At 33.0% G+C, this 17,043-nt stretch overlaps 1 non-coding gene across 1 annotated transcript; it reads left to right on the top strand.

The window, feature by feature from the left end:
* Positions 1–489: 489 nt before the first annotated feature.
* On the top strand, positions 490–595 carry LOC115839073 (U6 spliceosomal RNA). Its single transcript, XR_004033908.1, has one exon. It is a non-coding gene; the product is annotated as a U6 spliceosomal RNA (small nuclear RNA).
* Positions 596–17,043: the final 16,448 nt, after the last annotated feature.

Here is a 17,043-nt window from a genome sequence, read left to right as displayed (position 1 = left end):
ATGCATAATGCTGCACAAGGCAATGTACTAAGTGTATTATTTTACACATAGGAAGTGCAAAATAATAATTTCTGAAGGATAAACAAATAGATAAATTTTCAGGACATTTAAATTTTACATGCAGAACACTGAATTTCAAACTAACTCAATTAACATTAATATACATACTATCACATTTTATAATCAGAAAAACTAATTAAAATAATGCATTGTAGCTTGAATCAAAAATATATCTTCTTCCAAGTTACCATATCATTTTGAGCATAGAGTTTGCCAATGTCATATTCGAAGCACTTTAAAGATCAATTTTTCTCTTTTTTTTTTTTTTCCAAAATACAGTATATAGAATTTTACATTGAAGGGAAAAAAAAATAGCTGACACATAGGGGACAGAAATGATTGACTTTCCCCACCCAATGTCTGTTTGGATGGGCAGAGAGAAGCATGACATTACTGGAGAGGTGATGACATCTAAAATGATGTATCAGAGTACTTGCTTTGGCAGCACATATACTAAATTTGGACCGATACAGAGAAGATTAGCATGGTCCCTGCACAGGATGACATACAAATTCATGAAGCGTTCCATATTTTGAAAGCAGTTCAAAGAGGGAAGATTATAGCAATACGAGTCTACCTCAAGAAACAAGAAAAATCTCAAATAATCTAACTTTACACTAAAGAAACTAGAGAAAGAAAAACAAACAAACAAAAAAAACCCAAAGTTATTAGAAGGAAAGAAATCATAAAGACCAGAGCAGAAATAAATGAAACAGAAAAAAAGAAAACATAGCAAAGGTCAATAAAACTAAAAGTTGCTTCTTTGAGAAGATAAACAAAATTGAGAAACCTTTACCAGACTCATCAAAAAAAAAAAAAAAAAAAAGAGAGAGAGGACTCAAATCAAAATTAGAAAAGAAAATGGAGAAGTTACAACAGACACTGCAGAAATACAAAGCATCCTAAGAGACTACTACAAGCAACTCTATGCCAATAAAATGGACAACCTGGAAGAAACAGAGAAATTTTTAGAAAGGTATAACCTTACAAGACTGAACCAGGAAGAAACAGAAAATATGAACAAACAAATCACAAGTAATGAAATTGAAACTGTGACTAAAAATCTTCCAACAAACAAAAGTCCAGGACCAGATGGCTTCACAGGTGAATTCTATCAAGTATTTGGAGAAGAACTAACACTGATCCTTCTCAAACTCTTCAGAAAATTGTAGAGGAAGGAACACTCCCAAACTCATTCTATGAGGCCACAATCAATCTGATACCAAAACCAGACAAAGATACTACAGAAAAAGAAAATTACAGACCAATATCACTGATGAATATAGATGCAAAAATCTTCAACAAAATACTAGCAAACAGAATCCAACAACACGGTAAAAGGATCATACACCATGATCAAGTGGGGTTTATCCCAGGGATGCAAGGATTCTTCAATATATGTAAATCAATCAATGTGATACACCATATTAACAAATTGAAGGATAAAAACCATATGATCATCTCAATAGATGTAGAAAAAGCTTCTGACAAATTTCAACACCCATTTATGATAAAAACTCTTCAAAAAGTGGGCATAGAGGGAACCTACCTCAACATAATAAAGGCCATATATGACAAACCCACAGCAAACATCATTCTTAATGGTGAAAAACTGAAAGTATTTCCTCTAAAATCAGGAACAAGACAAGGAGGTCCACTCTCACCACTATTATTCAACATTGCTTTGGAAGTCCTAGCCAAGGCAATCAGAGAAGAAAAAGAAGTAAAAGGAATACAATTTGGAAAAGAAGAAATAAAATTGTCACTGTTTGCAGATGACATGATACTATACATAGAGAATCCTAAAGATGCCACCAGAAAACTACTAGAGCTAATCAATGAATTTGGTAAAGTTGCAGGATACAAAATTAATGCACAGAAATCTCTTGCATTCCTATACACTAATGATGAAAAATCTGAAAGAGAAATTACGTAAACACTTCCATTTACCATTGCAACAAAAAGAATAAAATATCTAGGAATAAACGTACCGAAGGAGACAAAAGACCTGCATGCAGAAAACTATAAGACAATAATGAAAGAAATTAAAGATGATAAAAACAGGTGGAGAGATATACCATGTTCCTGGATTGGAAGAATCAGTATTGTGAAAATGACTAAACTACCCAAAGCAATCTACAGATTCAGTACAATCCCTGTTCAAATTACCAATGGCATTATTTTACAGAACTAGAACAAAAAAAAAATCTTAAAATTTGCGTGGAGACACAAAAGACCCTGAATAACAAAAGCCATGTTGATGAAAGAAAATGGAGCTGGAGGAATCCGACTCCCTGACTTCAGAGTACACTACAAAGCTACAGTAATCAAGACAGTATGATACTGGCACAAAAACAGAAATATTGATCAATGGAACAAGATAGAAAGTCCAGACATAAATCCATGCACCTGTGGTCAACTAATCTATGACAAAGGAGGCAAGGATATACAATGGAGAAAAGACAGTGTCTTCAATAAGTGGTGCTGGGAAAACTGGACAGCTACATGTAAAAGAATGAAATTCGAACACTCCCTAACACCATACACAAAAATAAACTCAAAATGGATTAGAGACCTAAATGTAAGACTGGACACTGTAAAACTCTTAGGGGAAAACATAGGAAGAACACTGTTTGACATAAATCACAGCAAGATCTTTTTTGATCCACCTCTTAGAGTAATGGAAATAAAAAGAAAAATAAACAAACAAAAATAATGAAACTTAAAAGCATTTGCAAAGCAAAGGAAAATACAAACAAGACAAAAAGACAACACTCAGAATGCGAGAAAATGAATCAACGGACAAAGGATTAATATCAAAAATATATTAACAGCTCTTGCAGCTCAATATTAAAAAAACAAATAACCCAATCCAAAAATGGGCAGAAGACCTAAATAGATATTTCTCCAAAGAATACATACGGAAGGCCACAAAGTACCTGAAAAGCTGCTCAACATCAGTAATTATTAGAGAAATGCAAATCAAAACTACAATGAGGTATCACCTCACACCAGTTAGAATGGGCATCATCAGAAAATCTACAAACAACAAATGCTGGAGAGAGTGTGGAGAAAAGGGAACCCTCTTGCACTGTTGGTGGGAATGTAAATTGATACAGCTACTATGGAGAACAGTATGGAGGTTCCTTAATAAACTAAAAATAGAATTACCATATGATCCAGCAATCCCACTACTGGGCATATACCCTGAGAAAACCATAATTCAAAAAGACACATGGACCCCAGTGTTCATTGCAGCACTATTTACAATAGCCAGGTCATGGAAGCAACCTAAATGCCCATCAGCAGACAAATGGATAAAGATATGGTACATATATACAATGGAATATTTCTCAGGCATAAAAAGGAACAAAATGGAGTCATTTGTAGAGACGTGGATGGATCTAGAGACTGCCATACAGAATGAAGTAAGTCAGAAATAGAAAAACAAATGTCGTATATTAACGCATATATGTGGAACTTAGAAAAATGGTACAGATGAACCGGTTTGCAGGGCAGAAATAGAGACACAGATGTAGCGAACAAACGTATGGACACCAAGTGGGGAAAGCGGTGGGGGTGGGTGGTGGTGATGTGATGAATTGGGAGATTGGGATTGACTTATATACACTAATATGTATGAAATGGATAACTAATAAGAACCTGTTGTATAAAAAATAAATAAAATAAAATTCAAAAATTCAAAAAAAAATGATGTGTTACAGTGTTAAAACAAATGAGAAATGAATATGTGATTCAATTTTCTTCTAAATACATGCAATAAAATGTTTTATTTTAATATATTTCATTGCTTGTATAATTCATTTATTGTTTCTTTTTCATTTTTTCTTTCTTTTTCTTTTTTAGTATCATTACTTTGTGCTCTCTATATTAAATCATAACCATAGCAATACCTTAGAGATATCTCACAGATGGATAGGAAATTTCTAACAATGCAAGGCAACTTAAAAAGGAAATAACAGAATAGGCCATGACCATGACTGTCACAGCCTATGTTGCCCAGGGCGTTGTCCTGCCATCTCAAGAAACTTCTGCTTATAGGAGCAGAGCTACTCAGGGAAGGCCGTGATATCAATCTTCTCATTTAACTTTAATGTTACTGTCCCATAACTTCTGCTTTATAAAACATATTTTAGGGTTGACTCAGCTATGTTTATAATATTAGCAGATGTGAAGGTAAATATGTGGACTAGGAAATTAGCCCTACAAATTATTTGAGAAACAAGAAAGAATTAAGGTTTCAGATCATGGCAGTTTTTCATAATAAATTTACATTCTGTGATAAAAGTGTAGTCTGAAGAACCAAGAAGAAAATAACTCCATTAGACAGGTTCATTTTGAATAGGGATTCCACATAATTATAGTAGAATATATAACCTCATTTGAGTATAACTGATTACAAGTACTCACGCTGATGGGAATCAGGAATATTGTGTTAATCATGGTAATTCTTTTCTAACTCACTGATGGTTACTCACTTATCTATCAGGAACAGTCTTTAGATCTGCTAATCACTTTCCTTTTATCTTTTTTTTAATGGAAGTATAATTGGCTTACAATGTTATACCAGTTTCAGGTGTACAACACAGAGATTTGATATTTTTGTATATTACAAAATGACCACAACAATGTCTAGTTATCATTTGTCACCCAAGGATATTAACATATTATTGAATATATTCTCTATGCAGTACATTAAATCTCTGTGACTTATTTCTTTCATAACTGAAATAATCTCCCTCTCCTAGTTCAGTCATCTACCCATTCTCCTCTCCTCTGGCAACCACCTGTTTTTCTGCTGCATCTATGAGTCTGCTTCAATTTTGTTATGTTTGTTCATTTGTTTTGGTTTTTAGATTCCACATATAAGTCAAATCATATGGTAATTGTTTTTCTCTATATGACTTATTTCACTTAGTGTAATATCCTCTAGGACCAGACATGTTGCTGCAAATGGAAAGATTTCATTTTTCATAGCTCAATAATGTTCCATTGTGTGTGCCTGTGTGTGTGTGTAATATATATGTGTGTGTGTACATATATACATATATAAATATATCACATATATATGTATATGTAGATATGTGTGTTTATATGTATGTATGTATATATATGTGTGTGTGTGTGTGTGTGTGTGTGTGTGTGTGTGTGTGTTATGTATATGTATATACACATCACATCTTCTTTAGCCATTCATCTGTTGGTGGACACTTAGGATGCTTCCATATCTTGGCTATTGTAAATAATGCTGCAATGAACCTATATAGATAGGGGTGCAAATATCATTTCAAGTTACTATTTTTGTTTTCTTTGGAGAAAATCCTAGAAGTGGAATTGTTGAATCATATGGTTATTCTATTTTTAAATTTTTGAGGAGCCTCCATACTATTTTCCATTGTGCCTGCCCCAATTTACATTCTCACCAAATATGCACAAATGTCCTCCTTTCTCCACATCCTTGCCAACACTTCTTTGTTGTCTTTGTGATAATAGTCATTCTGACAGATATGAGGTGATATCTCACTGTGGTTTTGATTTGCATTTGTCTGAGTGTTGGTGAAGTTGAGCATTTTTTCATGTGTCCATTGGCTCTGTGTATGTATTATTTGGAAAAAATGTCTATTCATGTCTTCTGCCCATGTATTAATTGAGGTGTTTGGTCTTTTTGATATTGGGTTGTTTGAGTTCTTCGTATGTTTTAGATATTAGCATATTATCAGGTATATCTTTTGCAGATACGTTCTTCTGTTCAGTAGGCTGCCATTTCCTTTAGTTGACAGTTTCCTTCATTGTACAAAAACTGTTTAGTTTGATGTACTCCCATTTGTTTTTGCAGATGAAATTTATATAGATAGGTGTAAATTAGTAAAACATGTGTTAGAAACCCCAGATAAAAGGTAAGAGTGGAGATTAGGATTTTTTAAAATTATTTAACAAATATGTATTGAGTTCATTCTGTGTTCAGACACTGTTATAGGCACTGGAGATATGTTAAATGATGTCTGCCCTCATAGAGATTACATTCAAGTAAGTCATGACCACCGTATAGTTCCCTTGCTTATGAATTTAGATAATAATTGTTCTTGTGGTTGGAAACTATAAGATTATATTAGTTTCTAACAACATATTTATATTTAAGGTATTCACAAGAAGAAACAATATTTTGTTAGGCTATCAGTCTATTGACTGGTAACATATATTTATTTGAGCAGTATAATGGTAGCAAGCCCAGTAACGATATTTATTTTTGCCAAACGTTTTTCATTCTGTTTAATTCTAAGAATAATTAAAAATTCTCAAATGAAATAAAGAATTAGGGAACAAACCTAAGTTCATATTCATATGTAGTTGTGGTTAATTCCTAAGTTTTTCTTTAACTGTTAAAATCTAAGTCAAAATCAAGATTAGGATTTATTTTTCAGTATCTACCAGTAGAGGTGCATTAATTTTGCTTAATTTTAGTTATTTTCAGGGAAATGAATTTAGTCTTCGAAAGAGGAAAGCATACCACAGGTAACATTTTCCACTGACTAGAGTCAATGTTTCTTCACGGCCAACCAAATATTTTATTATTATTTTCTATATTTTCATTGCTTAGCTCTTAAAGTATGTTATTGGCAGTGGTTGATCTATTTTCACCATATATTATGGTCCTGCAAGGTTTTCTTTCAGTTTTTCTGGTTATTATTTTCATAATCAGTCTCAAGTTTTCTTCCAAGAAAAATATGCACATTCATTTATTTTACTCTCAATTTCAAAACAAATGAAAAACAGGAAAAGACAATTTTGTAATAAAGCACAATTGTTGCTCTTTTCTGATGACAATGTAATCCTAGGAAAGGTTAAGCTTTACTCTAACTAAATGCAAGAGTTTATTCAGATCCAGCACATGCACATATATTATGAAGATATGTAAAATATTTGTCAAAATGTATTTTCATGCTTGACTTTCATCGCCTCTGCTCTCAGCTACAGTTCACCATTACTTATTGTTCTTGCAGGTCCATTTGAGATATATTTTGACAATCAGTCAAACTTATTGGTTTACAAAAGTCTGCTTTCTTAATGTGGGTAAGATAATAATGCAGAAGGATGATACACTCAGCTTTGTGGCACACAAAGCATAGTATTGCACGAGATTAATAATCTGGGGACTAATAATTGGGAGATATAAAGCAGTAATTAATAATCATGAATTGATACTCTAGTTCAGATTAGTTTACCTAATTACCATCCGTTAGAATCTGAACAAATGGACCATGTGACAGATGAACTTCTATAGGGATAGAAGGGGGAAATTTTTTAAATCAGCTAGAGGACGGCATAAATCCCTGAAAATCTGAGTTGAGAATATTAAGAAATCTGAATATGGAAACCATGACATGGGAAATGATAGAATATGAAGGCAAGTTTCACCTGCTTAAAAAATTGATCTGGATTAAGTTTAATTTGTATGGTTTGACAGGCAGTGCAAGTGCCTGTTTGCTGATCATATTCTTAGGCATAACTGTCAAAAAATTTGATCAAAGAAAAATGGAAAGGGGCAAACATTTCTAGAACTTTCCTTTGAAATAATGACCCCCTTTCCTTTTCTCATTAATTTTAAACCATCACCACCACAAAGAAGCAGAGACTCCATTTATCTGTAGTCTGGTGGCTGGTAATTTATATTTCTCTGTAGGTTCATCAATTTTAAGCCTTTGCAGTAAACAAAGGACCTCTGCTTGACTTTAGTAGATAGTCTTGACATATATTAAGTTACTCCAATTACCAAAAGAAGGTATTCTGACAATATCTTCACTCCTACAAATACCTTTCCTATATTCTCACCTAGCAATGCACCCAGTAGGTATTAAAGCTATTTATTCAAACAGCGACTGAATTAAAAGAATATGTTAAATGTGGCACAAAAGTTTGAGTTTATGTAATTCCGTTTGAAAAAAAAGTAACAATAGCCATTTAAGAAGTCTAGATAGTATTTACTTGATCCAGAAATTCCATTACTGGACATTTGTTTTCCAGATACACTTGTACATGTGTGCAAAGACAAATCTAGTAGGATGCACAATCGAATTTCTTGTAATACCAAAAGATTAAAACACATTGTAAATGTCCTTCAATAAGAGACAACAAGAGACAGGTTAAAAACATGTTACAGCCACAAAATAGAAACCGTGCGGCCATTTAAAAGAAATATGTTTATATTACAGTGTGTATACATGTGTGTGTAAGTGTGTGTACACACGCACTCATATATATATATATATAATCTATATATGTATCATGTTTATTTATGTGTATATAGTACAGATATATACCATACACATATATTTATTGTACATGTGATAACATATATACAACACACACAAATATGAAAAGATCTCTAAGATATGTAAAGTTTAAAATAGAACATAGGGCTTCCCTGGTGGTGCAGTGGTTGAGAATCTGCCTGCCAATGCAGAGGACACGGGTTCGAGCCCTGGTCTGGGAAGATCCCATGTGCCACGGAGCAGCTAGACCCGTGAGCCACAATTACTGAGCCTGCGCGTCTGGAGCCTGTGCTCCGCAACAAGAGAGGCCGCAATAGTGAGAGGCCCGCGCACCGTGATAAAGAATGGCCCCCGCTTGCCACAACTAGAGAAAGCCCTCGCACAGAAACGAAGACCCAACACAGCCATAAATAAATAAATTAAAATAATAATAATAATTCTTAATAAAAACAAAAAGTAAAATAGAACATAAAGAGCAGCACTATGTACTATACATAAGTGCCAATCCTAGAAACAATTCAAATTTCTGTCAACCAAGAAATGGATAAAGAAATTGTATTCTGTTGATATAATAGAACACCATACATCAAAGAAAATTGATGAGCTATAGCTACACACAATATGCTTGAATCTGAAATACATAATATTGAACTAAAAAAAGTTAGACGCCAAAGAATACCTTTAATAAAATTCGAAAACAGGCAACACTAAACTATAGATTTTAGTTACCATATAATGATGATAAGATAAAGGAAAAAATAAAGGAGCAAATATCATAAAATTCAGCTTCGTTTTACCAATAGAGAGAGGAGAATTACCATTTATTTGCAATCACTCTGTGTGTGTGTTTGTGTATTGGCAATGCAGTATTTATTAAACTTGGAGGTGATTATATTGTAGCTCAGGTTATAATAATTCATTATATCTACATTAATGTTTTATACACATTTTATTTATGGTATATTTAATGAATAACAAGATATTAATATGAAATGTAAGATGCTAATCAATGTGTACCTTATGTTTATATTTGTGGTAAGAGGAGAGTGTGGTATATTTACAAATGTGTATATATATGTATATATATAATTTTCTGATGAACAACCAAAAAGTTGAAAGGGTAGTTACATTGGAGAAAAGACATAATAAAGTAAAAATTGTGCCCAGAATGTCATCAGGAAAAATACTAGCTTGGTGAGTTTTTTTTCCTTGAAGAACTGCTTTTTAGTTGTTTGACAGAAGGGCTAAGCTTTTGAAAATATGTTTTTCTTTTTTTGTTGGAGCAGTGAAATGCCAGGTATGCCTGGCTTTTCTCAATTGTGTAAATTCCAACAGTTTTAGCTTGTGCAAAATATTTGAAGTCTAGTCTAAAGAAATTTTCAATTAGCGCCTTTGTAATATAGTATTTGTTATTAACCAAGTTCCACTACATAAACTTTTGTAATGTGTTGCCTCACTGAAAATAGCAAATTGACCTAAGAGCACAATAAGATGAATTAACCAAATGAGTTGAATTTATTCATGTCTAACTGTATCCAAGTTACATTTCTTAGTTTATTAAGGGGAAATGATAGCAGAACAAATAGCAAAAAAAAAAATGTTAAAAATAAAATACTGTTTTTCTAATAAACATATACAATTACTTGTAAAGTGGACACATTTTTGCAGCTACAGAATACATTTGTAAATGCAATGACAGTATTATAAATATACTTTGTTGGCATTAGAGAGGATAATCCACCTTCTCTTACTTGACTGTAATTTCTGTATTACTTCAGAACAAGGTGAGAGGTGATCCACCTGAGTTTTCATCCCTGCTTTCCGACTTTAGTGAAATCTGAAGATTTTTCCTGAAATCCAAAGTCTGTTCTAAACTTGTTTTATGAGAGCTACACACACTAAGTAATGATGAATGAGTTTCTCCTTGTGGTCATGAACTTTTGCAGGAATACTCCATTAAGTTTAAATCTTTTGAAAATATGTGCCTCATAGAGGTGCCAGAGAAGATTGAAAGTAATCCTGTATTTCTTAAGGTGATGCTTCAGCCTTACAGTATGTGGTAAGAATTTGAAAACTTTCCTTAGCTTTAATCTGTATAGCTATATCTTCCTTAAGAATGCAATGCGATGAAGAGTCAATTCTGCAATGATTCACCTAAAAATGCAACAGCAAAAATTGATACAGGGATATTTAACTCTGAATAGATAAGGACTATTCGACTACCTCCAGTCTCACAAAAATATTTTAATTTGCAAGATATGCTGGAAATTATGTTTAGAGTGATTTACCATGGTCCACATTGCTGATTAAGATTGAATAAGCAGTTGAAATAAAAGAAACACGAAGAGGGGATGAAAATATGGCTTAGAAACAAGCCCAAAATTGCTGCAAGTGGTCCAATTATTTTCATAGTCAAATGGTTTTTATAAAGCTTCAGTAGAATAATCAATGCTTACGCCTTTGAAATTACACTCCTTTAGTTCTCTGGTCATTTGATTCTAGACTCCCCAGGAATGAGACCTGGGAGAAGAAAAATGACAACAAGGGAGTGTATGCCTGTGTCCTTCTCCTTTTTTGTTTTGTTTTGTTTTGTTTTAATACCTTACTCTGCATAAAAGAGAGATTCCCATTTTGTTTAATACTCTTTCAGAATTTGTAGATGGAGATTATGAACTTAGGAAAACTTGTATATAAATCCTAAAAGAACCCCTTTGTACTTTGTGACCTTGGACATTGTTTTAAATTTTTTATTGGCTCATTTTCTATAAAATGGAGATGATCATACTTACAAGTTTGATTTTTTAATTAAAACAATTTATGTGCTACAGCATATAGTCAAATGCTATAAGAATGTTCTTTTTTAAATATTGATCTAAAGGCAAAACATTTGTGAAAAAGTGTAGTAATTATTATGGTCAAATATTAAGAATTATTTTTCCATAAAGTTTAGCAAAAGAGCAAGATATACCTTAGTTCTCACATTAAAACAATCAACATTTTTCCTATTCAACAGACATAAAGATTTTAAATATAATATTAAACATAAAAGCAACATACCTATATGTACAAAGCAAAATACCTCTATGTACCAAAGTGCAAACTAAATAAGAAATGTACAGTATTCTTACTAATAAAACTATAAATTTTTGATGTACATGAAGGAAATCTGAATAAATGGAAAGCTACAAAGGTGTATGAATGAAACAAGTCAAAGGTGTATGAATGAAACAAGTCAATTCTTTCCCCTCAACAAATTTAATGTAATCTCCAAATTCTGGAACTTGACAAAATCATCCTAAAATTTCTAAAATTCAAGTGGAATTTTACATGAGGAAGAATAAGCAAAAAAATATTGAAATATAATTATAAAGAAGGGAAAGGCTCATCCTACCAGATAATACCATATAAAGACCTAATTTAAAACTAGCATAATGTTCCTATTGGCATAACTAGACCTATAGAACAACAGAACAGAGATTTCTAAAACAGAGCCATATATATACTTGAATTTGAATTTGAAAAATGTGATGCCTTTAATAAACGGTTTTGGAATTCCAATATCAAATCACTGACATACACACGTGCAAAAAATATCCAAGTTAGTGAAAAACCTAAATGAAAAATGATACAACTAAAATTATAGTTATAGAAGAATTTGTTTATGTATTTGGAGTATTAAAAGTGTATTGAACAAATCATAAAGAAATAAACTGGTAAATTTGACTGAACAAAATTTTAAACTATTTAAAAATAATGCTATAATTATATTTAAAATGTGCACAAAAGCATGTAATAAAATATTTGCAACATGAATAACATATAATCAATAACATTAGTCCCAAGGGTATATAAAGCAGAATTTAGCCATATCTGCTGTGTTTCAACTTGTATAAAGAAAATATACTCAAATTGTATACTTAAAAACTAAGAATAATAAAATAATAAAATTTGGCATAAGACAGATCAGGCCAGGTCAGGTGTGCATTGTGAAGGATTTCAGAACAAGCCACCCCAAATGTTGCCATTTTGCCATATGGATTATTCTGAGCTATAGGCAAATGAGACCCTGTGGCCTCAAGAGAAAGTTCTGCCCTTCTCTTAACTACCTGGAAGAATTGAAATGGGGAGCCTTTCCCAGAATGATAATTATTACCAGAGATATATTTCATCTGAGTGAACCATCTATATGGCAGGGCAAACATCTAGTCACCCCAAATCTTCTCTTCTTATTATTGTCCTGTGAATTAACCTCCTGTCCTTGGAAGCCCCAGCCCCCTATCACATTCCTTAGCTCAAAATGGCATACATACCTCATTTTTCCTTTCTGTCTTTGGACCTCTCATGTATGTGGTGCTCCCAAAAGTACAAAATTAAATGTGGGTGTGTTTTTTTTTTTCCTGTTAATCTGTCTCATGTTGATTTGATTAGTAGACAGCTGAAAGAATCTTTGAAGGGTAAAGGAAAATTCTTTCTCTACAACAATTGTATGACAGACTTAATTCTAACTATAATGAGAAATTATGAACAATTTTAAACAAAGAAGCAAATAATCTGATTAACATTTTAGGATAAAAGACCTTGGGTGTTCTTTGTTTTGTTTTGTTTTGGTTTTTTTGAGAATATTTTAGAATGTCTAGTGTAGAAACTTGAAGACTAGTTAGGAGACAAGTTATTGCCCTAATGCAGGTAAAAGATGATGGTGATTTGGACTTTCGAGGTGACAAGGAAAAAAAATGACAAACCAATAATGATACCTAGGTTTTTTGTCTTACGCAACTGGATAGATGCATCTGACACTAAGATGGAGAATCCTGGTAGGGGGACCATGTGGAATAAACTGCATTAGACGGAAGTTATTTTAACAGAGAAGAACAAACCTGACTCCATATTGGAAACATTCATTTAGATCTAAGGTTTTGTGCTCTGTTGCCTATGCTTAGTCATGCTGGCTCTGCACCTTTGTCTAGTCAATCAGTGAAAGAATGTTTCCTACAGTCTGAAATATACATAGTAGCCCTTTCTCCAGGCTCTGCCTCCCAGACTTAACCTTTAAAGTCATAACACTTTTCATTCATATAGAGATAAAAGGTTGCAGAAGAGAAAATAAAATGTGTCTTCTTGAGGTTTATAGAAATATTCTGACCAGACCTACATGGACAGCTGCAAGAACAAGATTACCACATCCCCTATGGGATCAGGCTGGCACCAAGAAGTCTGCAACATCTAGCCGAAACCCCTTCCCTTTCAGTGTATAAGGAAGCCTGGGGCTTCCCTGGTGGTGCAGTGGTTGAGAGTCCACCTGCCGATGCAGGGGACATGGTTTGTGCCCCGGTCCAGGAAGATCCCACATGCCGCGGAGCGGCTGGGCCCATGAGCCATGGCCGCTGAGCCTACGCGTCCGAAGCCTGTGCTCCGCAACGGGAGAGGCCACAACAGTGAGAGACCCGCGTACCGCAAAAAAAAAAAAAAAAAAAAAAAAAAAAAAGCCTGAATTCTAATGGTTAAGATGGTTCTTTGGGACACTAGCCCACCATCTTCTGCCCCAACACCTCATCTCCTGATTTCGTTGTGTGATGAGCATATGAGTTTGGAATCTGTAACATTATTACTTCCTAAAGTAATCTATTTCATCAGTAATCCTCTGAAACTTAATCTAAATATTTGCTGTTTATAAAAATATATTTTACCTTAGTACCAAAAAATGTAAAAATTCTTATTGAAAGGATGACAGAGGTGATTAGATATTACATATACTTGTTTGTCACAGATACTGAGAAATAAACTAAATTAAAATGTTATATATGATGAACAAGCAGTGTCCTGTTTATGCATTTGCCTCCCATTCTAGACTGAAAAATTTTTGTGAAGATTGACATAGACTCGCATCATCCTGTAAATCTTCTAATATATGACAGAATAGACTATGTCAATGTGTATTTGATGAATGTATAGATGATTGCCTATGATATGTACATGTATATGTTGTACTAGAGGGATAGTGTATAAACAAATAACTCCAGGGAAGTAAAATAACACATTTGAAACTGAATTACTAATTAGTAAGTTACTACATTTCAGAAATTATTAAAAGTTTCTTAAACTTGCACTCTACCAGGACCAACATCTACAACACAAACTATTGATTTTTAATTTTTATGTATTAGGTGTACCAATGTATTGGGAAATGTAAGAAGCCCTATGCCAGCCATTACTATTTTTTATAGACAAAAATTTCATTCTAGCTCTATTTTCATATGCATCTTCTTCAACTTCCATGGAGCCCACAACCTGTGGAATTAGAAATTGACATCTTTTACACAATTCTTATTTCCTCTCCAAAGATGGTTTAGGCTTTTTATCTACATTTGGCTCTTAGGCATCTCTTCTAATGTATTATTCTAATCAGATCAGAAATTATAAGATGTGTTAAATTAAGGAAAGGCAATTGCTGTTCATTTTTAGTCTCTGCACTTCAGTTTCCTTATTTTAAATAATTATTATTAAACAAGGAAATATTCCCAGAAACAGACATGTGCATACATATGTACGTAGATTAGGCACTCAAAACAGTGGCAATTATTATAAAGTTTAAATTCTAAAAAATTGGGGAGTGCTCAATCTTTATACATTTATGAATTGAACAATGAAAATTTGAGAAGCAAAGAACCCTCATTTCCTCATTACTGTTCTCTTCGTGCTGCAGAACTAGGCTGCACAGTTTATTCTATCTTGTGGAAACACTATTTGGCTTTACTCTTAATTTCAATCTTTTATTTCTCAGAATTGGCCTCCACATTCATAGCTGCCATGTTCATGTTTCACTTTGACACTGAAAAAATTTCAGAGGCTATACAGTTCTTGCTTTACAAATGAAGTTGTTTTATTACAAAGAGCCCTGCTCTGAAATCATATGGTATTTGTCTTTTTCTACCTTATTTCAGTCAGTATAATGCCCTCAATGTTCATCCATGTTGTTGCAAATGGCAAGAGTTTATTCTTTTTTATGGCTCAGTGATATTCCATTTTATATATATATATATATATATATATATATATATATATATATATATATATATCACATGCTTAGTTGATTAGACAGTAGGTTTTCATGTCAGACAGCAAGTTATACAATCCACTTCCATTATTGAACAATTTTGGCAATTTGGGCAAGTTACTTAATTTTCTGAGCTTCATCATAGGTTTGTTAATAGTTATTTTAGTACAGACTTTAAAGAAACTTAAAAGATTTAAAGAGGTAGTATATACAAAAAATTTTGACAATATTTAGCCCATAGTAGGCAATTGATAAATATTATTGGTTTTTATTATTAATCTATACTCTATTCGTGGTTTTTATCAGTGGTAAATGCATTTGGCAAGAGTAATAGAAAACATGATAAACATTGATCTAAATAAATCCTGTATTTATCCCACCCAAAAGAAATCTCAAGATAGATTCTAAAGAGATGGCAGAGAAATTCAGTAAAATACTCAGGGACTCATGTTCATCCCACTTTTCCCTTCAATAACTCTTATGTGTAGGCCTACAGCTGCTTTCTTTTGGCTTCATTGGTTTAAAGATGGATACTGCATCTTCAGTATCATGGTCCCTTCTTAATTAGGGGAAGAATGATGGATGAAAACCTTTATACTTGAGTAAAGTTTCCTTTTAATTTGGAAAATGATATCTTCCCCAAGGATTTTTAACTAGATGACTTTGGACAGTACTATATCATATATCCAACCTTAGCAGCCGGGATGTTGGACAACTGAGTTTTCTGTCTGTAATATAAGAAGGCCAATAATAAGGGGGAATTCAGTGGCCATTGTGCAGCTGTTGTATGGTGACTGCCATGTCTTCCATGACAAAGGGTTATTCTGGCTTTATTTCTTGCTCTCTGATTGCAACTTCTCTGAATCTTTTGCTCTACCTTCACTTATCTTGAGTTCTTCTGAAATCTGATTACAGTTACTTTGAACAGTAATTATAGATCTATAAAACCTAGTTTATAAGTTAATATATCATCTTATATTTTAGACAATTGCATTGCAAATGGTAAACTCACTTCATCTCTGACCACTCTTTATATGGTTTGATGCTCCAGGGGTTCATAATTTTCTAGTTCCTCTCCCGGATCAGACCTCAACAGTAATAAATGATATGAGAAATATTTAGGGCATACATCTTTAGGAAAGTAACATAGCCTAATTTAGCTAAGGCGAACACAGGAAACAAACCTATATGAAAGTGAGAGTTACTTCTTTAGAAAACTAGGCCATGCTAGTTCTCTGGTTGTCAGTTGATGCTAGTTTTCTGGTTTTCATTTATGCTTGCTTTATCTTTTATTTTCTGGTTCTCAGAACTTCACCTCTGGGTACCATTAATGATTGAAAATGTGTATCTATTTTGATAATGGAGAGAACATGATAATTGGGGTCAGAAGTTTTAGTTTGGGACTTCATCTTTACCAAATTTGAGTACCATGGCCTTGACTCATTTTCTTATCTTTGAATGACAGCTTCTTCACATATAAAGTGATGACGATGATGAGGTTACTCATGGAGTCAGTGCAGATAATAAAAGTGGTAAAACCTTACACATAGAAGGGACTAAACAAATCTTCCTTGGTGTTACATCAATCAAATAATACATTGTTTCTGAATTTTATCATGTAGATTTTAAAGCAATATA

Source organism: Globicephala melas, chromosome 18, assembly GCF_963455315.2.
Source record: "Globicephala melas chromosome 18, mGloMel1.2, whole genome shotgun sequence".
Taxonomy (NCBI): domain Eukaryota; kingdom Metazoa; phylum Chordata; class Mammalia; order Artiodactyla; family Delphinidae; genus Globicephala; species Globicephala melas.
Note: the sequence above shows the minus strand (reverse complement) of the source record. Positions and strands in the feature narration are given on the sequence as shown.